At 52.1% G+C, this 24,691-nt stretch overlaps 1 protein-coding gene across 2 annotated transcripts in view; it reads left to right on the forward strand.

Moving 5' to 3' along the window:
* HIVEP3 (HIVEP zinc finger 3) overlaps nucleotides 1-24,691 on the forward strand; it is a 250,826-nt gene that overhangs the window by 105,510 nt on the left and 120,625 nt on the right. For both annotated transcript variants that reach the window (XM_041479337.1, XM_041479336.1), the window contains exon 3: nucleotides 7,900-7,971. The gene's annotated coding sequence lies outside the window, so the exon portion shown is untranslated. The remainder of the gene's footprint in view (nucleotides 1-7,899; nucleotides 7,972-24,691) is intronic.

Here is a 24,691-nt window from a genome sequence, read left to right on the forward strand (position 1 = left end):
CAAAGTGTCTCTGAGAGGGAACAAAATCCACTTTTACAGCAGGTTTGTGTGTGGAGAGGCACCCAAGGTGTCCCTGTGCCCACAGGGTGGTGGCTCGGGGGTCACAGTGCTGAATTTTGGTGGAGCTGCTCTGAAGTGCCCAGTTTGCAGGAGGCTCTGGGTGGGCAGACACCTCTCCAGGTGGTCCTTCAGCAATGTTCTCATCTGCTGGCTCTCCCAGATCACCCAAATTCCCCTCTCAGCTGTGCCTAGGAGCAGCCTGCCTCCTAATGAGAGCAGTGTGCTTTTGGGGTGCTGATTTATATATTATGGGGTGCTCCTGTGTGATTTTGCTGTGCTGATTTTTTTTGGGTGCTCCTGTGTGGTTTCAGGATGATGATGTATGTATTTTGGTGTGCTCCTGTGTACTTTTGGGGTGCTGATTTATATATTTGGGGTGCTCCTGTGTGGTTTTGGGGTGCTGATTTATACCTTTTGGGTGCTCCTGAGGTGCTGATTTATAGTCTGGGCTCCTGCTCACGTTGAGTTTTGGGTTGATTTGGCAGCAGGGTGAATATCAGCCTCTGGAACAGCAGGAAATGGGAGCTGTTTTCCTTCTCTGGTGGTGTTTTGCTTCTCTTCACCTCGTTCCCTACAGGCTGAGCGGGGTTTGGAGCATCCCTGTCCCTGGAGCAGCTCCTTCCCTGCTGTCTGTCCAGAGGGTTTCCCCCAAAGCTGCTCCAGCCACGTGGAAAATCCTCCCCAGGCGGCTCCCCCAGCACTGCAGGGGTGTTTCAGGCATTCCTGACAGATTCCTGCCTTTCCAGGGCTGCTCAGGTAGCACCTCAGAGGCTGAAGAGAGGATTTAGGGGATCACGGGGGGATTCCAGGGTTTTTTTTCCTTGACATGGAGCTGAATCTCCCAATAAAAGTTCATTAAGGCAGTGCTTTGCATCAGGAATTCATGCATGGAGTTAGTCAGGAAAGATAATTTCAATTAAATTATTAGAAATAATCAAATTATTGGCTTTAACGAGCTGCAGCTGACCTTGTGGTGCTGAAGGGTGTGAGCCATATTCCTCCTTTTTCCAGCTGGGACACGCTGGGAACAGCAGGAAAGGCACAGCCACGCTGCCCTCAGGTTGTGTTTGCTGTGTGTGCCAAGGCAGAGGAAATTCCCGCTGGAAAAGGGAGTTCCAGAGGGCTTTGTGCCCTCCTGGGCATCACTGGGCTCTTCAGGGACACAGGGCCAGGAGCTGCTGCTGCTGTGCCCAGGGAAACAGAGTGGGGAAGTCCTGCTGGAGAGAGAATGGAGAAAAATCAGCTTCTCCAGAAGGAATCTGCTGAGGGAAGGGCTGTTGGAAATCCAGGCTCCAGAGGGGAAGGGGAAGGTGAAATCAGCTTCAGCCCCAGGCAAGGACCTGTTTCTGCCCTGCCACCGATATTCTCAGGGACTGCCCCACCTCAGTGTCCTGCTCCTCTCTGGGAGCTGATTCTTGTGATTCTCAGGCTGATTTCTGCTTCCCACAACCTGCCTCATTAGCAAAACACAACTCCCCAGAAATTTCTTTTCAATCTGGTGTTTCCACCCGTCAATTATCTGCAGATTTTTATTCCCTCACATTTTTTTTTCTCTTTTTTTTTTCTTTTTTTTTTCCCTTTTCTTTTTTTGGACTTAATGAAACATGCAGCTTTTTCTTCTTTAACTTCTTCAAAGGGATCAGTGTTTCCAGAATCCAGAATCTCACACTGCTGATAGCTGAACACAGGATTTGACCAAACCTTTTAGCAGGAAATTCAGACCCTAAATGGGCAGAGGAAGAGTTTTGGGGTTACATTTCCACAGCATCACCACGAGACATTTGGCCAAAAACCCATGAGGAGGGATGAAGGAGATGATTCTGCACCTTCATTCTCTGGTCCAGGGATCCAGAGCAGCCTTGGGTGAGCCAAGCACCCCAGAAGTTGCTCTGAGCAGTTTTAGGTAACAGCACTGCTGCTTTCCCAGGATTTTGCCCTGCTCTTATTTCTGCAGTTGGATCGGTAGTTCTTTGTTCCCCTTTTTGTTTCCTCTTTTCCCCCCTTTTTTTCCTGTTCTGCTGGAGATTTCAATGGGGGCATTGACAGAGCAGGAGCAATGTGAGGGCTGATCTTTACAGCATCACCAAGCTGGGATGATTTTATATCACTCCAAGCCAAACTCAGACTTCTCAGGCATTGCCACGGCTCAAACCCCTGCCCTGGGACAGTGCCTGGTGCTGCTTGTGCACATCCCAGAGCCTGGCACCCCAAACCCTCTGATGGACACCTCCACACTCTGATCTTGTGCCTGGGCCATCTGGGGGTCTGGGCAGGGCTCTGAGTCGTGGTTTGAACAGACAGGTGTCTGCTGAGGAAGGCAGGAGCCTCCCCTGAAATACAAAATGCAAACCCCCTCCCTCTGAGTTATTATAATTTTGAAATTAAGGGGCTCTCAGGCAAAGATATGGGAATAGGAATAACAGTTCTTTACTAGGAAAATTAAAAATACAAATGCAATAGTACAAAACAAAGCACTGCCAGAGTCAGAGCAGGCGCTGAGCCCTGTGGGTCAGGGCGGTGGCACAGTCCCATCCCATGGGGGCTCAGCCCTCCTGCAGTGCCAGCTGTGCTTCTGCTGGAGCAGGGATCCTGCACAAGGCTGGAGTTTTCCTCTGGAGCTCCAGGGCTGCTGGAGATGGGCCTGGTGTTCCTCTGGGAATGCAGGGCAGGAGAAAGCTGCTTCTCTGGGAATGCAGGGCAGGAGAAAGCTGCTTCTCTGGGAATGCAGGGCAGGAGAAAGCTGCTTCTCTGGGAATGCAGGGCAGGAGAAAGCTGCTCCTCTGGGAATGCAGTGGGCAAAGGCTGCTGTGCTGTTCCAGGCTCAGATTGTATCCAGGTAGGAATGCTTGGCTCCTGCCCTGGGCGGAGCATCTCCCAGTGGGATGCTGGAATTTGATCAGCCATGCAGGGACACTCAGTGGCCATGAACAGCAGAGATCTCCTGGAGGGAGGATTGGCTGTGGGAGAGATAAAGAAACCTGCCCAGAGAACAGCAGAGAACTGCCCAGCTCTGACAGGGGGGGACAGAACACACACCCCAGATAAACCTGAGCCACCCTGCCAGCAGCAGCGCGGGCTCAGCCCTGGCACAGAGGGGTTCCGATGACTTTTGGCCCTTCCTTTCTGCCATCTGTTTGGGAGGGAGCCACGAGCTGGGCTCAGGGGCTGGGCCAGCCTGAAAGGAGCAACCAGGAGAGGGAAAATCCCCCTGAGCCGGGCTCAGGGACATCTCAGGACAGCTCTGCTGCCTCCAGGTGCCACCAGGCGGGCCAGGGATGTCGCCGGGGCTGGGAGCGGGCTCGTGTTGCCCGTGACAACGCGGGGTGGAGGCTGCTTGCCAGGCACACACAGACACACGTGCACGAGTTGCCATAACAACCAGCCTGGAGTTTTTATGGATCCTGGGCTCTGTTTGCCAGCATCCAAAGCACCTCCATGGGGCTGCAATCCAGGAGGGAAAGGACTGCCTTGGCGCTCTCCCCACCTCCAAAAAACCAGAGCCTTAAATCAAAAATGATGGGCAAAAAGTGTGGATTAATGATGGGAAAAGTGGGAAAAGAGAGTTAAAAATTGTTCAGTGCTGTGCTGGTATTTGAAAAAAAAGAGCCTTAAATCAGGAATGATGGGCAAAAAAAGTGGATTAATGATGGAAAAAGTGGGAAAAGAGAGTCCAAAAGGGTTCAGTGCTGTGCTGGTGTTTTAAAGGATCCTGGGATCTGTTTGTCATCCTCCCACACCACCCCCCCCCCCCCCAAAAAAAAACACAAAAAAAAACAATAAAACACAAAAGTGCCTTAAATCAGGAATGAAGGGCAAAAAGTGTGGATTAACGATGGGAATAGAGAATCCCATGAGCTCAGTGCTGTGTTGGAAGCGCAGGGAAAGGCTGGGCTGGAAATGCTGGGTCTCGTGTCCCCAGCACAGCCCAGCTCAGTGACACTGCCAGCACAGCCACCGGTGCCAGCGGCAGCTGCAGGTGACAAATCACAGATGGAGATTCTGCCCTCGGCAGCCTCTGACCCAGCCTGACCCCGGCTGAAGCTGGGAGCTCCAGGCAGGAAGGGGACAAGGCTGGGACAGAGCTGGGACAGCAGATGCCACCTCCAGCCTGGGCTGAGCCTCCAGCGTGGGCAGCAGGGAAAGGGGGATTCTGTCCCTCTGCCCCTCTCAGGTGATTCCCCACCTGCAGAGCTCGGAATTCCAACACCAGCAGCACCTGGAGCTGCTGGAGAGAGCCCAGAGGAATCCAGGGAGCTGCTGCAGGGCTGGAGCCCCTCTGGAGCCAGGCTGGGAGAGCAGGGGGTGCTCCCCTGGAGAGGAGAAGGCTCCAGGGAGAGCTCAGAGCCCTTGCAGGGCCTGAAGGGGCTCCAGGAGAGCTGCAGGGGGACTGGGGACAAGGATGGAGGGACAGGACACAGGGAATGGCTCCCACTGCCAGGGTGCAGGGCTGGATGGGATCTTGGCAATTGGGAATTGTTCCCTGGCAGGCTGGGGAGGGGCTGGGCTGGAATTGCCAGAGCAGCTGTGGCTGCCCCTGGATCCCTGGCAGTGCCCAAGGCCAGGCTGGACATTGGGGCTGGGAGCACCTGGGACAGTGGCAGGTGTCCCTGCCAGGGCACGGGTGGAATGGGATGGGATTTAAGATCCCTTCCAACCCAAACTATCTGTGGTTCAGTTGTACCGCAATCCATGATCACCAGCCTGAATCTCACTCCCACCGTACATGACATTTACTCTGTGCATTAGGGATTGTCTGCAGCACCAGAAACCACCGGGTTTTGCTCAGAGTGGCTTCCAGGGCAAACCCGTGCTCCTCCTGGGCTGGAGGAGCCCTTCCCGCAGGGATCCATCCCGAGATGCAGAGCCCTTCCCGCAGGGATCCATCCAGGCTGGAGGAGCCCTTCCCGCAGGGATCTATCCCGGGATGCGGAGCCCTTCCCGCAGGGATCCATCCCAGGATGCAGAGCCCCTCCCACATGGATCCATCCCGGCTGGAGGAGCCCTTCCCGCAGGGATCCATCCCGGCTCCGGGGGCTCTGCTCTCCCTCCCTGGGGCTGCTCCCCGCACAGGGAGAGGCTGCGGAGCTCACGGGAGCTCTGAGCTCTGCAGAGCCGAGCTATTTCTGGAGCTGGAATGTGTGCGCGTCCCGCCTGGCTCCCTCCAAATGTTTCGCAAGGAGTGCAGGAGGTAAAACAGAGCAGCGCTGTGCCCGAGCCAGCTTTTCCGTGCCTCCCTTCCCCGCGCCTGCCGGTGCGGCCCCGGGCACGCAGAGGGATGTGCCGGCCACCAGCAGGGTGGGGCAGGGGCCAGCGGCTGTGCGCAGGGTTTGGGGCAGAAAAGCTCGGATTTGGGGCAGGGTTGGCAGCCCTGAGAAGCAGGGCAGTCCCACTGGGGGAAAGGAGGGGCCGGGGGAAGGAAGGACTGGGAAGAGGGAAACAGCAGAGCAAGGGATCACCGCAGCTGCTGCAGCCCGGCTTCCAGCTCCCCGGCGGGACGAGGGGCAGGAAAACCAGTTTGGATGGAGCTCGGAGCTCTGGGCACACTGCTCCAGAGCCCCCGGTGCCTGTCAGCGAGTTTAAAGTTTGACGTTTATCGCCTCCTGCCCCTGCAGGGACACCTCCCACTGTCCCAGGTGCTCCAGCCTGGCCTCGGACGCTTCCAGGGATCCAGGGGCAGCCACAGCTGCTCTGGGAATCTGTGCCAGGGCCTCAGCACTTTCTAAATTTGGGTGATGCCAGCCAAGGGGGAGAAGAGATGGGGAGAGGGATGGGGGTGAGTGGAGTCACCCAGTGTCCCCTTGCTGCACTCTGAGGGAAGAAAAGGGACAGAAGGAAAGCAGCAGGAACACAGGCTGGGGTTCTGCAGGAGTAACTGGAGTGGGGATTCTCAGGATCAGCCAGAGCTGGCAGATGTTTGCACACCCCTGTGGCAGGGGGAGGCAGAGCTGTGTCCTTGTGTCCCTCCTGGAAGGTGACAGGCACTGGAAGCTCTGCGTTACCCCCGAGCACCTGAGTCTCTGAATTTCCTGCCTGGAGATTTGTGTGTGCAGCGAGAGGTCTGGGTGGTTTGTGAGCACTCTGCTCTCAGGGAGCAGCGTGGGGCAGGAGCAGAGCACGGCTGGGACCTGAGCTGGGGCTTTGTGGATCTCTGCTGGACACAGGGACAGCAAAGCCCCTGGGGAGAGTTAACAGGGCCTGGGCTGTTTGTTTATCACACCAGGGACTGACTGAGTCCTGTCTGTGCTGCTGCGTCCTGGTGCTAAAGCCAACATTTACCCACAGCCCCCACAGGCTGGGAAAATGCTTTTGTAGCACTTCCTTGGGCTTTCCCCCTTGTTAAACAAAACCTGCATTTTGTTTTAATGCATTTTGTTTTAACAGCTCCAAATTTAACACAGGAATGTTTTTTCCTTAGTGCAGCATTGCTGGGTGGGGTGGTTTAAATTCACCTGTGCCTTCAGTTTATGTCCCAGTGATTTCAGGCATTCAGCATTTGTTTGTGTAGAGGAGCTTTTGCAATGACATTGTGTGGAGCTTTCTGTATTTCCTAGGAGTTCTTTGAGAGCCCAAATGCTTTCAGGAGAAGCCTCAGATAAAGCTCCATCTTTGAAATGATCTGATTTAATTGCTGGCAGCAGAAGGGATAATGGGGGAGATGTTGGGAAGAGTTCCTGCCTAAAAGTGTTGGTTCCATTAAATCCTCAGTCTGACCTGCTGGAGTTATTTCCTGCTGTGTAACGAGAAATATTAATTGAAAGAGGCAGCAGGAGTAACCCTGGATGGGTGTGGGTGTGGATGAAGTTCTGCAGTGCCTCCTCCTGCTCCTCCTGCATTCCCAGTCCCAGTCAGCCACTGAGGATGCTCCAGGCCACCACAGGGGTGCCACCTCTGTCACCCCTGCAGTGTCCCCACCCCTGGGGCCAGTGTCCCTGGGGCTGGAGACACCTTCATGGACAGTGCCCTGTGGCAGCCTCCCCATCCTGCCCTTTTCCCTGCACCCAGGACAGGTTCTGGCTCGTCCTGGCACTGTTCAAATCCAGGCTGGACAGGCTTGGAGCAGCCTGGGGCAGTGGGAGGTGTCCCTGCCATGGCAAGGTGGCACTGGATGGGATTTAAGGTCTCTCCCTACCCAGATCATTCAGAGATTCTGGGATTCCATGTTTCTGGGATTCTGTGAATTGTATTAAGCCAGCCTTTTGAACATTATTTTTCCTGGGTACCTTCCCATAACCTTTCCCATTTACTTCCCATTTACTTTTTTATTAAAGTTTAGCCCCACTGAGGCTGGGAGTGGATGAACCATCCTTGACTGTGCCCAGAGCCCAGGGCAGAGCTCAGCTTTATTTCCTTGCTCTGAATTACTCAGGATGGGGCTGAATTTGCACTCAGGGTCTGATTTTAGGAGAAGCAGAAACCCCATTGCCAGCCAGGCTCCCGTGCCTGGTCTTTGTGTCTCTGGAAATGGATCATTCCATGTGCAAAGAAAACTCTGCAGTTCCGCTCCTCCAAAATTATTTGCTTGCTAAAGAGAAGAGGAGAGCACAAGGAAAAATGCCTAAAAGATAAAGATAAAGCTGAAATGGTGACAGAAGGTTTGAGATAAGGAGGGAAAGGGCGAGCAGAGAAAATCCCTGAAGTGTGGATGGGAGGAAGGAATAAAATCCCTGATTTGGGAACAAGGAATGAAATCTCTGATTTGGGAGCGAGGAATAAACTCCTTGATTTGGGAAGGAGGAATAAAATCCCTGATTTTTGGAGAGGCTGTGAGTGTCTCTGTGACACAGTGACACCCATCCCAAGCTGCCTCATCTCACAAATGTCTCTTCTGTCCCACCCCAGGCACCCTTTTCCTATGAACACCTGAGTCTCCTCCATCTCTCAGAGGATGCACCTGTAGCAGCTTTCCCACAGGTAAGAGCTCAGCCATGGCCCCAGTGCCTGCTCCAGGGGTTTTGGGGGTGTGGGAACCACAAATTCTGTGCCCCCAAGGCTTTGGGATGTGGGGATCACAGACCCTGTGCCCTCAGGGCTTTGGGGTGTGGGGATCACAGACCCTGTGCCCTCAGGGCTTTGGGGTGTGGGGATCACAGACCCTGTGCCCTCAGGGCTTTGGGGTCAAGCCCAGGCCTGGTTTTGTGATGGATTCTTTGCGTTCTGTGGGGTCCAGGACTTTGGGGTGTGGGGATCACAGACCCCATGCCTCAGGGATTTCGGGTGTGGGGATCACAGACCCCATGCCCTCAGGGATTTGGGGATGTGGGGATAACACTCCCTGTGCCCTCCGGGCTTTGGGGTCAAGCCCGACTGTGGTTTTGTGACGAGTTCTTTGCTTTCTGTCAGGTTCCTGTGGGTTTTGTGCCCCTCTGAGGTGACACAGCCCCAGGGGGTCCTAGAGCAGGCATTGGTGACTGAACATCAAAAGATGTTTTGAGGGGGAAGGACTGGTCCAGATTTGGGGTTTCACATTGTTTCTGCTGACAGAGGGCTCTGGTCTGGTTTTTAGGTGATCCCATCCAGGTGTTCACAGTGATTTTCTGGTCCCAGCAGCCGTGATTTGCAGGGTGAGGGTGGAGCTGGCAGCTCCTGCTGCCATGATTTTCCTCCTGGCTCTTCATCCAGCAGCTGAAAATGTCAAATATTGAGAAACAGAAGCTGCTGCTAGGTCTCTCCCCTTGAACATGACCAGCAGTTCCCAAATCCCACCTCCCTGCACCTCTGCCTTTTCCCCTGGCAAACTTCATTAAATCTCTCCATTTGCTGCTGAAGTTTTGCCTTCCTAGGGGATGCTGCCTGCCCAGCTTTGGGGGAAGTTTATGGGAATAAATTGCTGCTCATGGAGCTCTTGGAAAGCTGGGTGCTGCTGGGCACAGACGTGATCTGCCCCAGGACATTTTAGGGACTCAGTTCCAGGTCTGGTGCTGGTGTTGGGTGGATTTTAAGGACTGGGAATCACTTGGCTGAGATGAGCCAGCTGAGCACGGGCCTAGAGTGGAAAATTGATTGTTTGGAGCTTTATCCACAGGGATACCTGTCCCTTGGCTGCAGTATTTCCCAGGGGTATTTTCTCAGGTAAAACGTGGTGGCGCAGGATGGAAAATTGGGGATGGGCCAGGCTGGGGGAGCTGCTGCTGGCCCTGCAGGAGGCACGGCTGTTTTAGGCAGGACTTGAGGGTGACCAGGGCAGCCTCTGGCTGAGCACTAATTGCAGGGGACAGGTTGTGCTCCTCGGGAGCAGCAGTGACAGCTCAGAGCCGCCTCCACCAGCGCTTAAAGCTGATTATCCCCCGACTTTCCCTTCCCGAGTGTTCCTTGCAGTGTCCCTTCAGCCGGGCCTGGCTCCTGCCCTCCATTCCCGGCGGCAGCAGGACAATAAACCCAATAAATTCATCTGCTGTGGCGTCTGGCCCCCCCCCCCCCCGCCGTCCTTTTTGGCAATCTGTCATTCCGAATTCTGGTGCGGGGCCAGGAGCTGAGTAAAAACTCCTCGGGCAGCTGGAGCGCGGCACAACGGGGTTTAAATGGGGCTTAAATGGGGTTTAAATGGGGTTTAGCGTGTTTGTAAACAACTGCACGGAGCTGGGCCCGCCCAGGCCGAGCCGGTGAGAGCAGAATTAATTCGCCGAGCCGAGATGCTGCGCAGCGGGCAGGGAAAAGGGGAAACATCCCCCGTGGTGTGGTCCCCGTCAGCTCCGGGGTGTCACCGAGGCCACCGAGCACTGGGCTGGCCCTTCCCGGAGCGGTGGCACGGCAGGAGATGAGCAGGGACAGCTGGAGGGGCTGCGAGGGCGGGGATGCTCCGGGGATGCTCCGGGGATGCTCCGGTTCGGTGTCAGCTCGCCTTGGAAATCAGCTCGCAGGGAGGAAAGATCAGTGAAGGGAATGAAAGCTTCTGGCCTGTCAAAATAGCCCCGTTTCTCTCGAATTCACACAGCTTGTTCCTGGTGGGGAAAAAAAAACCCCAACCAAAAATAGTTTAGTGGCTTCTTTGCAACGGGAATTTTAAAAAATCCTTTACTGAGGAGGGAGCAACAGGGAGGAGGCAAAAAGCTGTAGTTGGAGCACATGGATTGGATGATCCCAGGCCATCAGTTTTGGTGAAAAAACCTGAATTTCCAGGGATTTCCCACTCTGCTGCCGAGGCTGTGAGGGGAGCGGGACTGACACCAGGAGATCACTGATTACACCACAGGAGTTCTTCTAGTGGGGAAACCAGGGAGGGGAAATCAGAGAAAAAGAATGTGAACTGCAGCCCTTGGTGTGAGGCGAGCCAGCCCTGCGGGTCCGTGCAGCTCCTCGGGGGGGCTGCAGCCTCTCCCTGCCCTCGGCAGAGAGCAGGAATCGGCACCGCGGCTCCCAGCGCCATTAATTAATGAACTCACGGCGTGCTGGGATTACATTTTATTAAATTTTGGAAGCAGAGTAGGGGAGATGAAATGTAAGCAAAGGCTGGGAAGGGGAAGGAAGAGCTGTGCCTCACGGGTGCCTGCCAGCCCTGGTGGCCTTTGGTGCTGAGGGGTGCTCAGGTGATCCACAGGTAACTGCAGGTGATGGATTAGAGAATTCCAGAACAGGATCACAGAATATCCAGAGTGGGAAGGGACCACAGGTGTGAGCAATGATACTTTAAAAAATTGAAAAGGCTTATTAAAACCTTATCAAAAACACAACAGCAGACTGAATAGAGAAAATATTACAGCACCAGGAGCAGAGGATTTCCCCACCATGTGCTCACCCACACCAAGGAGGTTTCCCCTTTTAACCCTTTGGCCCCTCCCAAAGTTCTGTCCATCGACTCCTCCTTCCCTGCCCAGTGCTGAGATCACTGCCTGACACCTTGACTGGGGGGCAGCTGTTGCCATGGCAACGAGCCCACCCTCCCAAATGTCCCAAACCCAGGGCACCCCTGAGAGCAACACAGGGGGGTAACACATAACTATGAATCTGTAAAACTTCTCCTGACATAGATACAGGATATTTGCCTTTTAATTGTGAGAGTCACCCATGGTACTGCTCATCTATCACACTGGGATCATCCAGTCCAGCCCCTGTCCCTGCCCAGACCCCCCAACACCCCCACCCTGGGCATCCCTGGAGCTCTGGCAGCCTCGGGGCCGTGCCCATTCCCTGGGGAGCCTGGGCAGTGCCAGCACCCTCTGGGGGAAGAACCTTGCCCTGATCTCCAGCCTGAGCTGCCCTGGCCCAGCTCCAGCCGTGCCCTGGCTGCTGTCCCTGTCCCAGAGCAGAGATGGGAGCTGCCCTCGGGAGGAGCTGCAGATCCCTGAGCTCTGCCCTCAGCGTGCCCTGCTCCAGCTGCACACACCCCCACATACCTGGTTTCACTCCAGCCAGGGAGGTTCTGCTTTCCTTACCCAGTTGCTCTGGATTTTACTGACCCCTCCCTCTCTCCGGCAAGATGGGCACTTGTGGCCATGAATTCCCTGATCCCATTTGAAGTGAAAATGAAGTTTCTGTTGTGGTGCACCAGTTTAGTTCTCTTGCACTGGGTGATTGGGAATTTGCACAGGATAGTTTTGTATTGCACTGTATAGCTTATGTTACATCATGTGGTTTGTTACCCCGTTTCCCATCACATGGTCTGTTCCCCACCTGTCCAGGTACCACCTGGTGGTCCCTCCCCTGGGTTACCCCTCCCCTCACCACTCCTCACTGGTGTCCCACTGGCTGGGGACCTCTCCCTCTGTCCCCATCCTGGGGTATAAAAGCTCCCTGCTGCCAGGGAACACTCTTTTCTCCCATGGGTTTGTCCGCCTGATGTGTGTGTTGGAATAAAGGACAACGTTTCCCACATGGAGGAGAGCGCTTCTCTAATCTTTTACCTTTGTCTGTGAAGTATCGTGTGGGCAAGGGTCTATAGCTAGCCGGAGTGGACCTCAACAGCCCTGGAAACATGATTCTTCAAGTTTCTTTTTCTTTTCCCCCAATTCTTTGTTGGCAAAATGTCATGCTTTATTCACCCCTGCCTATTTCTCCATGGTAAGGGATGTCAGCTCTGTATTTACTGCCTTCAAAACGATTTGGGGTCCACTGGGATGGAAACTGAAGTCACTGCTCACATGTTGCACCTCGGCTCTCCCTCTGCTCCCAGAGTTCTTCCTCTCTGCTTGGATGCGTTGGCACAGCTGAACCCTGCTGGGCTTTCCAGGAATAACCGAATTTTTTGGATAAGTGGGGATGTGGGGTGTGTGCAAACCCATCAGCCCTCACAAGGGCTGCAGCACAGCCCTGGTTTTTTTGGGAGTGCTCTTTTGCCTGCTGGATCTCCAGCATCCCACACGAGCTCTCTTCCCTCCTGACAGCTCAGGGAATAAACTCCATGCTAATTTTAGCTCTCTCTCCAAGGTGGATATCTGAGGTTTGGGCACCGTCAATGCCTTATTCATAAACCTACAAACACTGTAAAAAAAAGGGGGGGTGAGGGGCAGGGAAGGTCCCGCCCTGAACGTGTCTGATCCGCCAGCAGCTGCAGCTTTGGCTCGCTGGGAGAACAAGCCAGGGTTGTTCCTTCAGCGGCCAGGAAAGGGCTGTGTGTTTATATTTAGGGCCCTGTCGGTGTGTGCAGTGTGTGCAGGTGGCACATGAAAACCTGCCATGATTTCTTACCCTGTTTTTCCTGGACTGGCCTGAGCTCCCTGGGAGAGCTCTGAAAATTTCCTCGTGGCTGTCTCTGGATTTTGGAGCCTTTGGGTGTTGTTTGGTGTTTGAACCTGCAGGGATTCCTCCTGTGCACTTTCTGGACAGAATTTTTCCCAGAACACACTTTTTTTTTTCAGAGCAGGTTAGTGGCTTCTGCCACTTAGAGTCTGTGGGGCATTGGGATTTGGGATCGTTGGGATTTAGGATCATTGGGATTTCTCAGTGGATAAGAGAGCAATGAAAATGAATAGGTGGGGATGAGACCTCTTCCAGCAGGGAGGTGGGTGGAGGTCCAGGATCAGGGTGTGACATCTCTGAGCTTCACCTGTGACCTTCACCTCTGCTCTGACCTTCACCTTTCCACCCCTACAGAGCTCCTCCTGTGGCTGTGGCACTTGGGGACACGGTTTGGTGGCACTGGGTTGATGGCTGGCCTTGGTCTTGTCCAGCCTTGGTGATCCTGGGATTCCCTGGGCTCTGGCTAAGAGGCTCTGTTCACCTCCAGCCTTCCTCTTCCTCCAAAGCAAGAAATGGGGGGGAAATGGGGAAAACTCAGAACCCGGTCCCTAATCTCACAGCTCTTGGTGCATTCCCAAAGTGAGAAAGGGGGAAACAATGGGAAAAAACTCAGAATTGGGTCCTTAATCCCACAGCTCTTGGTGTATTCCCAAAGCGGGAAATGGGGGAACACCTTCTCAGAGTCCCTAATCCCACAGTGTTGATGTGTTGCCAAAGTGAGAAATGGGGCAACAATGGGAAAAACTCGGATGAGCACCTCAGCCCACAGCTGTGGGGATATTCCCAAAGTGAAAAATGGGGGAGCACTTTGAGAGCCCTTAATCCCACAGCATCTGGGCAGTTCCTGAAGTGAGAAATGGGAGAACAGTGGGGAAAACTCTGAAGAGTCCCTAATCCCACAGCTGTTAGGATATTCCCAAAGCAAGAAATGGGGGGAAAATGGAGAAAGTTCAGAGCTGAGTCCCTAATCCCAGAGCTGTTGGTGTGCTCCCAAAGCAAGGAATGGGGGAGTGATTCAAAATCCCTGAATCTGCAGCTGTTAGGATGCTCCCAAAGCTTCACCTCATGGCTCCAGAAGCTGCCAAACCCAAATCAATCCTCACCTGGAGACATCTGGATTTTGATGGGTTTGGCTTGGCAGGAGCTGGAGAGGACAGAAAAAGTGGGTTGGGACATTGCTGGTGGAGCTGGACTGCGAAGTCCTGGTGGGGATTCACAGGTGGCAGCTGGGATTGACCCAGGAGGGAGCAGCATCTCTGGAGAGGCTGGAATTCCTGGAAAATCTGAGTTTTACGTGGCCCTGAGGTGCAGCTGGACAGCAAAGATGCTGCAGCTCTCCCCTGATATTTAGGAGGGGAAAGTTGGACTCATCACTCAACATCATTCTTCAATTGAAATTCCACCATCACAGGGAGGAATTTCAGCCACTCCTCAGGAACTGCTCACTGAGCTTGCCCTGGCAGTGAGTAATTTCTTTAATTCCTTCGTGTTGTGGTTTGAACAGCCAGGTGTCTGCTGAGGAAGGCAGGAGCCTCCCCTGAAATGCAAAATGCAAACCCCCTCCATCTGAATCGTTATAATTTTGAAATTAAGGGACTCTCAGGCAAAGATATGGGAATAGGAATAACAGTTCTTTATTAGGGAAATTAAAAATACAAATTTAATAGTACAAACCAACCCTGCCAGAGTCAGAGCAGGCGCTGAGCCCTGTGGGTCAGGGTGGTGGCACAGTCCCATCCCATGGGGGCTCAGCCCTCCTGCAGTGCCAGCTGTGCTTCTGCTGGAGCAGGGATCCTGCACAAGGCTGGAGTTTTCCTCTGAAGCTCCAGGGCTGCTGTGGATGGGCCTGCTCTTCCTCTGGGAATGCAGGGCAGGAGAAAGCTGCTCCTCTGGGAATGCAGTGGGCAAAGGCTGCTGTGCTGTTCCAGGCTCAGATTGTATCCAGGTAGGAATGCTTGGCTCCTGCCCTGGGCGGAGCATCTCCCAGTGGGATGCTGGAATTTGATCAGCCCTGCAGGGACACTCAGTGGCCATGAACAGCAGAGATCTCCTGGAGGGAGGATTGGCTGTGGGAGAGATAAAGAAACCTGCCCAGAGAACAGCAGAGAACTGCCCAGCTCTGACGGGGGGGACAGAGCACACACCCCACACACATCTTGCATTTCCAACCCAAGACGCTTTGGCACAGGTTATCCAGAGGCTTAGTTGGTATCTGTAAAATGTACCAAGGCTGGGGAGGGTTGTGAACAAGCAGAGAGCAGCTCCTAAAATCCCTTCACTTGGTGGCCCGGAGGGTGCCCAGGCTTTGCGTTCACAGAGACAAAATGAAGGAGTTGCTGATGTGTTTTGCATCCAGAGTTATAAAATTCCTGTTTGAATTGACTGAAACTCTGGGCAGCTGCAAGGAAACGAGGCTCAAACCGGGTATGAGACATGGAGTGAGGAGAAAAGATGTTGAATTTGAATTCTCTGTTCCTGTAACCAAACTGTGGTGGATTGTGGTGCTGTGGGAGAGGGGACAGAAAAAAGTGAACTCCAGGTTCTGTTTGCACTGAAATATTTTTGGGCATGTTTGGGTTCTTTGCTGTGGCAACCAGAGGGGTTATTTTTAGAATTTCTCCCAAGATGCTCCTCCATGCCTCACTGAGCTGCTTGGGAAGCAAAACTCTCCCAGGGGATTTCGAGTTGAAATGAGCATTAATTCAGAAAAATTCCGAAAGATTTGGTTCTTCAGAACTGAGCAGACCCTGTGTGAAATCCTTCTGGCTGCATGTCCAGCCTGGACCTCCTGCTGGGCATTCCCAAATTCCCGATTTTAGGAACAGAAAGGCTCTGCTTTCATTTAGGAACCCCTAACTACAGAATTAAACCAGGGATAGATATTATGGCAACTTGGCTTAGCAGTTCCATGGAGTAATCCCAAAATATCCATTGGCATTTGCAGCCCCAGCGTTCCTGGCCCTGAGCCAGGGAAGGGCCTCCAAGCCTAATCCAGCCAAGATCAGATCCCTGTTTTCCTGGGGAGTTCCACTGGGGAAGGGAACAGGGGTCTGGTTGGGATTTTGGGTGTAATTCTATGGCAAAACTTGTTCATGGAATCCCGGAATGGTTTGTGTTGGAAGGGGCTTTAAATCCCATCCCATTCCATGGGCAGGGTCTATCCCAGGGTGCTCCAACCTGGCCTTGGGCACTCCCAGGGATCCAGGGGCAGCCACAGCTGCTCTGAGAATCTCAGCCCCTCACAGAGAAGGATTTCAGCTCAAAATCTTCCAGGGTTTCCTAAGCTGCCATTGGGATAATTCCACCTTCCAGTTTCCGAACAAAAATCACTTGGGGTATTCAGGCTGGAGCATTTCTTCCTTTGGAAAGTGTTGTTGTTCTCTATGAGGCCCAAATCACAAAATAACAAAAGCAATCCCAAAAGATCTCCAAGCAGATCAAGCAGGGGAGGGAAAGCTGCTTTTCCAAATGTCATCTTTCATATTTTATTGTCTTTCATCCTGTCTTGGTTTGAACAGGCAGGTGTCTGCTAAGGAAGGCAGGAGCCTCACATAAAATGGAAAATGCAACCCCCGCCCCCCACGTGGACCAGCATAAATGCAAAACAGGTCCAGGGGGTGCACAGACATCACACAGGAGATCTCTGCTAAGCAGGCACTTGGTTCCTGTCTGTAACACAGCTTACATTTTAAACCATCCAAGATGCTGCTGTTAGCAGAACAATATTGAAATGTCTCAAAAAAGGAGGATTCATTCCTCTGAGAAGTGCTGGAGTGAGTGTTGCTGAATCCTGGCACCAAGAGCCTTGCCACATTATGGTAAACTCTCCTCAGACAACAGCCCCAAGGGGCCATCCACGCTTGGCAGCTCCAGCTGCTGGAGCCCAGTTTCAGGATTTCCCAGTTTTTGGCCCCTTGTCCAAGCACAGCTCTGCACACACACTCACAGCAGCAGCTCGCCAGTCCTGACTGCTCCCCACCCTGCACACACACACAGGTTTTACAGATCTGTGTCCAGCTGCTGGAGCACTCCCAAACTTTTGCCCAAGCCACTTGTTCTTTTCTCTAGAGATGAAAACAGCTGGGCCAAGCAGCACATCTCCTGTCAGGTGTGCCTAGGCCATGGTCTGGGCCATCCCTGCTTAACCTGATACACACAAGGCAGTGTGGATGGGACTGGGAGTTGTCTTGGTTTGAACAGATAGGTTCAGACAGGCAGGAGCCTCCCCTGAAATGGAAAATGCAAACCCCCTCTCTCCAAATTATAATTTTGGGATTAAGGGGCTCTCAGATAAAGATGTGGGAATTGGAATAACAGTTATTTACTAGGGAAACTTAAAACACAAATGCAGTAGTACAAACCAACCCTGCCAGAGTCAGAGCAGGCGCTGAGCCCTGTGGGTCAGGGTGGTGGCACAGTCCCATCCCATGGGGGCTCAGCCCTCCTGCAGTGCCAGCTGTGCTTCTGCTGGAGCAGGGATCCTGCACAAGGCTGGAGTTTTCCTCTGAAGCTCCAGGGTTGCTGTGGATGGGCCTGCTCTTCCTCTGGGAATGCAGGGCAGGAGAAAGCTGCTCCTCTGGGAATGCAGTGGGCAAAGGCTGCTGTGCTGTTCCAGGCTCAGATTGTATCCAGGTAGGAATGCTTGGCTCCTGCCCTGGGTGGAGCATCTCCCAGTGGGATGCTGGAATTTGATCAGCCATGCAGGGACACTCAGTGGCCATGGACAGCAGAGATCTCCTGGAGGGAGGATTGGCTGTGGGAGAGATAAAGAAACCTGCCCAGAGAACAGCAGAGAACTGCCCAGCTCTGACAGGGGGGGACAGAACACACCCCAGACACATCTTCCGACCTAAAACACATCCATAATCCCTTAAACCCACTGGCATGGATTGGGAAAATCTGTTGGGAAAACCAACAACAGCCCTTTCTCCACAGCCTGCTCAGGAATACTTTGTGTTTTGGGATATGTTGTTCCTCTCTTGGAATTTTTTTCCAGGCTTCTCTGCAAAGTGTTTCCAGGTGCATGTTGACAAGGCAATTCTCTGTCTGCCCATAGTTTGGTCAAGAGCTCTATTATTCTTTGAGAATTTTTGAAAAAAAAAAATGTGCAGAGGAGCATCCACAGATGGTCAGGTTTGGAGGAAAAGGTTTCCTTATCTCCATATATTGATGCGTTATAGAATCACAGCATGGTTTGTGATTAAAAAGCATCTCCTTCCAACCTCCCACAGGCTGCAAATCCTTAGAGAACACCAAATTCCAAACCCCAAGGGTTTGATAGCCCGGAGAGGTTTGAAAAACCTTTTAAATAATCAAATTCCAAACCCCAAGTGTTTGATAGCCCAGAGAAGTTTCAAATCCAGGGATTTCAAACCCAGCCCCAGACAGGCAATCAAAGACTAAGGCAATTCAGGCTCGTGGAGGCCCAGGACTGGCACAGGGATTTGAAATGAGTTTCAGTATTTGAGTCTTGAAGAAAAGGAGCAGCAGAGCTGTTAAAATTCCCTGTGAGCAGTGGGGCATCCTCAGGAAATGTAAGCCACGTTTTTAAGAGAAATTTCAGGGGGTGGGTTTGCCTCGAGGTGTTAAAGCAACACGGGCGTCACCCAGGGAAAATGAGGAAAAAATCAGGAAAAGGATGTGATGTCAACATTAGTAACAGGGGAGCGCTCAGCTCTTGAAACATTTTACTTTTACCAAGATTTATCACCAGAACTCGTTGTTGTTTCCAGTTATAATCCAGCTCTGTGCTCTGTTCTGCAGCCATAGAAGCAATTAGAATATTATTTGTTTATTCTCCACGCTACTGTTGTTTATAGGAACAAAAAATCATATAAAAATCAGCTTCTCCCAGCCAAGCAACAAGGCAGATTTTTAATTTTTTTTTATTCAACTCATGTGACCAGTTCTGATTTAATCCTGGAAGATGCTGCAACTTTTAAACTCCAGAGTTTTAACAGCCTCATTTGCCATTTCGTGTTGATGCAGATAAACAAAATGGCCTTAATTTTTCCTGGTTGTTTTCTTGTTTCTTCTCTTCTTATTATTATCATCATTATCATTATACCACAGAAGCAAAATTATGGAGCTGAATAAACAGCATTTTCCAGCAGTCAGGTGGGGCAGGTTCATTTTCAGGTTTGTTCTGGGTACAGAAAATAAAAATCCATGCTCTGCATTGGGAATATTGAAACCAGGAGGCTCCTGTGGAGGCAGGGATGTGTGTGTGCAGGTGGAGTCAACAGAGAATCTGAAATCTGTGACAAATGCAATCCTTGTGGAAGGACCTGGAGGGGCTGGAGCGAGTCCAGGGAAGGGAACGGAGCTGGGAAGGGGCTGGAGAATTCCTGAGGGTTGGATGCGGCACTCAGAGCTCTGGGCTGGGGACAAGATCGGGCACAGATTTGATGATCTTGGAAGTCTTTTCCAACCTAATTAATTCTGTGGTTTTGTGATTCATCAGAGTTGGATCTGTCATGTTGTGAGATGGGGAGTCCTGAAATGATTTGGGTTGGGAGGGACTCTCAAAGCCCAGCCAGTGCCACTCCTGCCCTGGCAGAGACACCTCCCCCTGTCCCAGGTGCTCCCAGCCCCAATGTCCAGCCTGGCCTTGGGCACTGCCAGGGATCCAGGGGCAGCTACAGCTTGATGAGAAAATTTGGGTGTCACAGCTCGGGATGAGGCTGAAAGAGACACAAAACCTGTCCTGGGGGTCCTTTGGGAGGGCAGAGCCCCTGCCCAGGTGTGAACCCTGCTCACACCCCAGGGCAATGTGGCTGGCAGCCTCTGGTGGGACAGTGGCCTCTGGGAGCAGGGACATTTGTCACCTGCTGCCTGGGCTGGCCCCACAGCCATAGGGAAGGGTTTGTTTAGACAAACAGTGCAGAAAATCAGTTTTTCCCTGGTAAACTCTGCAGGAAGCATTGCTGGCATGAGTGGGGAACAACAAATCTTGGCATTTATTGAGATGGATATGAAGGATTTCTATAAATCAGAGCAGCATTTCCTTATCTCCAGATACTGATGACTTATAGAATCACAGGATGGTTTGGGTCAGAGGGACCTTAAAAATAATTTCATTCCAACCTCCTGTTGGTTAGAAATCTTTAAAAATCACAAAATCCTTAAAAAGCACCAAATTCCAAACCCCAGGGGTTTGATAGTGCAGAGGGGCTCCAAATCCAGGGATCTGAAGATCCCTCTGAAGATCCTCATGGTGTCCAACCCACCAAAATTCCATCAATCCCATAAAAAGGTGTAAAGGGTACGTTTGCCTGGTTATTTAATCTGCTCAGAGAGTGTGGGAGCACGTGGCCTCTCTCAGACATGTAAAAACACCCAGCCTGTTAACACAGTGCATAATTAAGCCCTGGAATTCATTGCCAATGAAAATCTCGCTGTGGATTTTAATAACGTTTTCAAAAAAAAGAGACAGCCACGTGTTTTATTAATAAAAACGAGACACGGCTGTGTTCTGGGAGAGGGATGAAACAGCCAGGCTGCTTCAGGAGCAGCCCTACATGTGCAAGTCAAACCCTGCCTTGCTTGGCAAGGCTGATTTTTTTTTTTTTGTATTTTCCTTTTGTGCTGGCGATTCTTCTCTGATTTGCACCTGTTCTGAAGGGCTGTGCCCAGGGAGGCGTTGGCAGAGCCGAGGTCCAGGGGAGGGGGGGATTAAGGAGCTGCTCAGATAAACCCGGCTCAGCCGAGGCACTTCTGGGCCATTTCAGGTCACCGTTTAGTATAAAAAAAACCCAAAAGGTGTCAATTCCTGCAGCCCGCGGGTGTTTTTGGAGCGGATTTTGTCTGCAAACAGGCCAGCATGGGGCTGGGGCTGCTCCTGACAGCCCTAAGGACATCTGGAGGAGGAGCAGGCAATAAAAGTGACTGCAGCAAGCCCAGAGCATCCCAGTCCCTGCTCTGGGCTGGGGTGACCCCAGGAAGTGCAGGGGCAGGAAAATGGGGTGAGCCTGTGGTGGCACTGGGTGGGCAGGCACAGCTTTGCTCCTCGATTCCTTTTCTCTCTCGGGAGGTGCCGTGACCTGGTCGTGACTCCTGTGGTGCCAGCCCGTGGTCACCGAGGCACCGAGTCACAGGAGGGTTTGGGTGGATCCTAAATCCCATCTGGTGCCACCCCTGCCATGGCAGGGACACCTCCCACTGTCCCAGGTGCTCCCAGCCCCAATGTCCAGCCTGGCCTTGGGCACTGCCAGGGATCCAGGGGCAGCCACAGCTGCTCTGGCAATTCCAGCCCAGCCCCTCCCCAGCCTGCCAGGGAACAATTCCCAATTGCCAAGATCCCATCCAGCCCTGCCCTCTGGCAGTGGGAGCCATTCCCTGTGTCCTGTCCCTCCATCCTTGTCCCCAGTCCCTCTGCAGCTCTCCTGGAGCCTCCTCTGCCCCAGGCTGTGCTGCTGCTCCCCGCTGGGTTCTGCCATCCTGGAGGACAAACCTGGACAGGGCAATTCCCCCTGATCACACTCCTGGAATTGTGGAATCACTGAATACCCCGAGCTGGACACCTGGGAGTGCCTGGCTCTGCCCTCCCATCCCCGTGGCCTCTGGGTGAGATTCACCTTCACCAGCTGGAGAAAAGAAAAATTTTAACCTCTTTCAAATCTTCCCCTCAGTGTTTTTGCTGCTTATATAAACCCATGCTTAGAAGGGGAGCAGTGGTAAATGATTCCCAAAAAACCCTGGCTCAGGGTGTTCCAGGTTTCTGGGATGTTTGAGAGCCACTTGAGGAATGATTTTCTTCTGGGAATAGCAGCAGTCCAATGAGCCCTTCCATAATTCCATATTCTGTCCTTCTGAATTCCACACTCTGTCCTGAGCCTCAGCCCTGGAAATGGGGGCAGAACATCCTGAAAGTTCCCTCTGTCCCCCAGTACCCTCCCATGGCCTTGAAATCGAGCCTCTGAGCTGGAGGTGAGGAGGAACAAGAGAGGAACCTTGGGAACGTCACCATGCAGGTTGGAAGTGAACTGGGTGCCAAAACATCATTAATTGATGCCATATCAGAAATTAAATTCCAGCCTTCACAGCACTGATGGGGAGGTCTCGGCAGAGCTCCATTAGCTCAATTCACCTTTCTCTTCCAAGACTGTTCCAGCACTAATTGAGCAGAATTCAACCCCCTTTCCCTTCTGGTAATGTGGGTTCAGAGCTCCTAATTGACCTGCTCTGCTGGCAGGGCAGGGAGCTCCAGCAGCCACTGCCTGACTGCAGCCTGTAATTACAGAGATTTCAGCCTGTGGAGGAAAATTTGAGGAGCTTTCTATGCTGAGTTGAAAGTGTGAAATAATAATATATATATATCTAAAAGAAAAAAAATTCCAAGCAAGTCTTTGAAACATCTGAGCAGAGTCAGGGGAGGAAGCTCAGAACTTCCAGGCTGGTGGCACAATCCAGCTTTGAGGAAGAGGTTTTGGGTTGGGATCTCATGGAGGGGTAGCCAAGTGTCTTGGTTTGAACAGACAGGTGTCTGCTGAGGAAGGCAGGAGCCTCCCCTAAAATGGAAAATGCAAACCCCGCACACCCCACACACATCTTGCAACCTAAGACACCAAGGAAGGAATTTTTGGGTCAGTCTCCCAGAGCTCTTGGCTTCAGTGGATGGGACAGAAGCACAAGAGAATTTCCGTCCTAAAATCCCAGTGGGGCACAGACTGGGTTCCAGCAGACTGGTGTGTATTGGTGTGTGCTGGAGTGCAGGGGATCCCCACACTGGAGGCTGTCCCTCATTTTTCCGCAGTCTCAGTGCCATTCCCAGGGTTCCCAGAAATCTACATCCCCCTTTCCTAGGCTGTTGCCACATTCTATTTTTCAGGAATTGACCCCCAAATGGCAAATTCAGATTCTTCCAGCAGCTTCAGTAACCCTGAGTGCACACAAAAAATTAAAAATCAGACAAAAATCTCTTCTCATGCCAAGAAGTTTACTGGAGGCTGTGAGAACTCCTTTAGCCCCTAACGTGATGCAAGGTTGTGTTGTCTGCAGGATAACCAGACTAAAACCTTGATCAGCAGTGGGGTTGGGCGAGCCAGGATCTTCCTTGAGGACTGTTGACTTTCAAATTGTCAAAGCTCAGTTTGAAGGACGTCAGGCAGATCTTGTCCCAGTCAGGAATGTCCTGTCCAGTGCTCGGGCTGGGGGCAGCAGATGGGGGCAGATCCTACATGGCTACTTAAGCTAAAAGTTAAGGTTAAACTTAAGCTAAGCTTCACCTGGAAGCACTCCAGCCCTGGTAAGCTGTTGGTCTCGGTTCCTTGGCCATGCCAGCCCATTCCTGGCTGCTCAGAGAACTCCAGGTGGCCCAGGCTCTCCGTGGCAGTGTTTTTGGGGTCAGGGTGACACCGGTGACATTCAGCTGCTGGAGGAGCCCTGTCCTGGCTTCCCCTGCTGCCCTTCCTGGGCTGCAGGCTGCTGGCAGAACCACCCTGGCCACTCAGAGATAAGCTCTGCTCTAAATCCTAAAACCAACCCCAGCGCTGGGTTTAGGAATTCCTGCCAGTTTAGGGTTTGCTGCAATGCAATGGCTCAGAGCATGAAGGGGTTTCGATACCTCAACTTCAATGTGTTTATTTAAATTTACTTTTGTGTGTGGCCTGAAGCCTCCATCTCCTAAATTTCTAAGTTATCAAATCTTGTTTGAAAGGGATTTTTGATGTGTTTCCTTGTCTAAAATATTTCAGATTTTTTTTCTGTGGTGTTCATTAGTGAATGATGCACCACCAGAGTTGTACATATATATTTATTTTATATATATATATATATATATATATATACATATATATATATATATGTATATATATTTATTTATAAATAATAAAAATAAAGGCACAGTGAGGGTGGCCCGGTGACACTTCCAGGGGTGTGAAATAATGCCCTCACATCCTGATGAAAACACAGGGCTGGGATCCCTCTCAGCTGGGGCTGGGCTCTTTCTCCAGGAACTGACAGAACCAGAGCACACAGCCTCAAGCTGCACCAAGGGAAATACAGGTTGGATATTAGGAAAAAGTTTTTCACAGAAAGAGTGATAAAGTTCTGGAATGTTCTGCCCAGGGCGGTGGTGCAGTCACCATCCCTGGGTGTGTTTAACAAAGCCTGGATGTGGCACTGGGTGCCAGGGTTGAGTTGAGGTGTTGGGGCTGGGTTGGACTCCATGAGCTTGAAGGTCTCTTCCAACCCAGTGATTCTGGGAATTCTGTGATTCTGTAATTCCTCCCTCTCCAGCTGGGAATTCACCCCCTCTTCCTTTGGAGCCAGCAGAGTGAAAAATCCCCATTCCAGGCCGTGATTCACCTCCTTGAGATGAGGATCTTGCACTGAAGTGAATCCACTCCAGAGCTTCCTGCACAGAAGGAGGCGTGAAGGAATTCTCTTTGCAGCAGTGCGGGTGGGATCAGTTCCAGCGAGAAGCATGGGACAGGCTCTGGGATATTTTTATTAGGAATAACTCGGCCTGGGCTGCCAAGAACAGCAGACTGGGAGAAGGTGTGCAGGGCGTGAGCCCCCCAGCCCCTCTTTGCTCCAGATTTAAAGGATTCCTTTGTGCCATGGAGCAGCTGGGGAGATTCCAGGCAGGGAGGAGGAATTCCGGGAGGCTCCGAGCATTCCTGGAGTTTGGAGAGCCAGTGGCAGGTGAGGGATGGGAGCTGGTGCCACGCTCTGCTATCCCACTCTGCTGTCCCTGCCATGTCACTTCCCCCTTCTCAGAATTCCAAATCCTTAAAGCTGGAATTTCCAATCCTTCTGGTAGGAAAAGCTCTCCAAGACCAAGTCAAACCATCTCCTTCAGGTTGGAATTTCCAGGCTTAAAGGCTGGAAAATCTCTCCAAAGTCAAGTCCAACCATCTTCTCCAGGCTGGAATTTCCAACCTTTAAATGTTGGAAAAGCTCTCCAAGATCAACTTCAATCACCTTCTCCAGGATGGAATTTCCAATCTTTAAGCTG

This window comes from Pyrgilauda ruficollis, unplaced genomic scaffold (genome assembly GCF_017590135.1).
Source record: "Pyrgilauda ruficollis isolate IOZ18807 unplaced genomic scaffold, ASM1759013v1 scaffold48, whole genome shotgun sequence".
Classification (NCBI taxonomy): domain Eukaryota; kingdom Metazoa; phylum Chordata; class Aves; order Passeriformes; family Passeridae; genus Pyrgilauda; species Pyrgilauda ruficollis.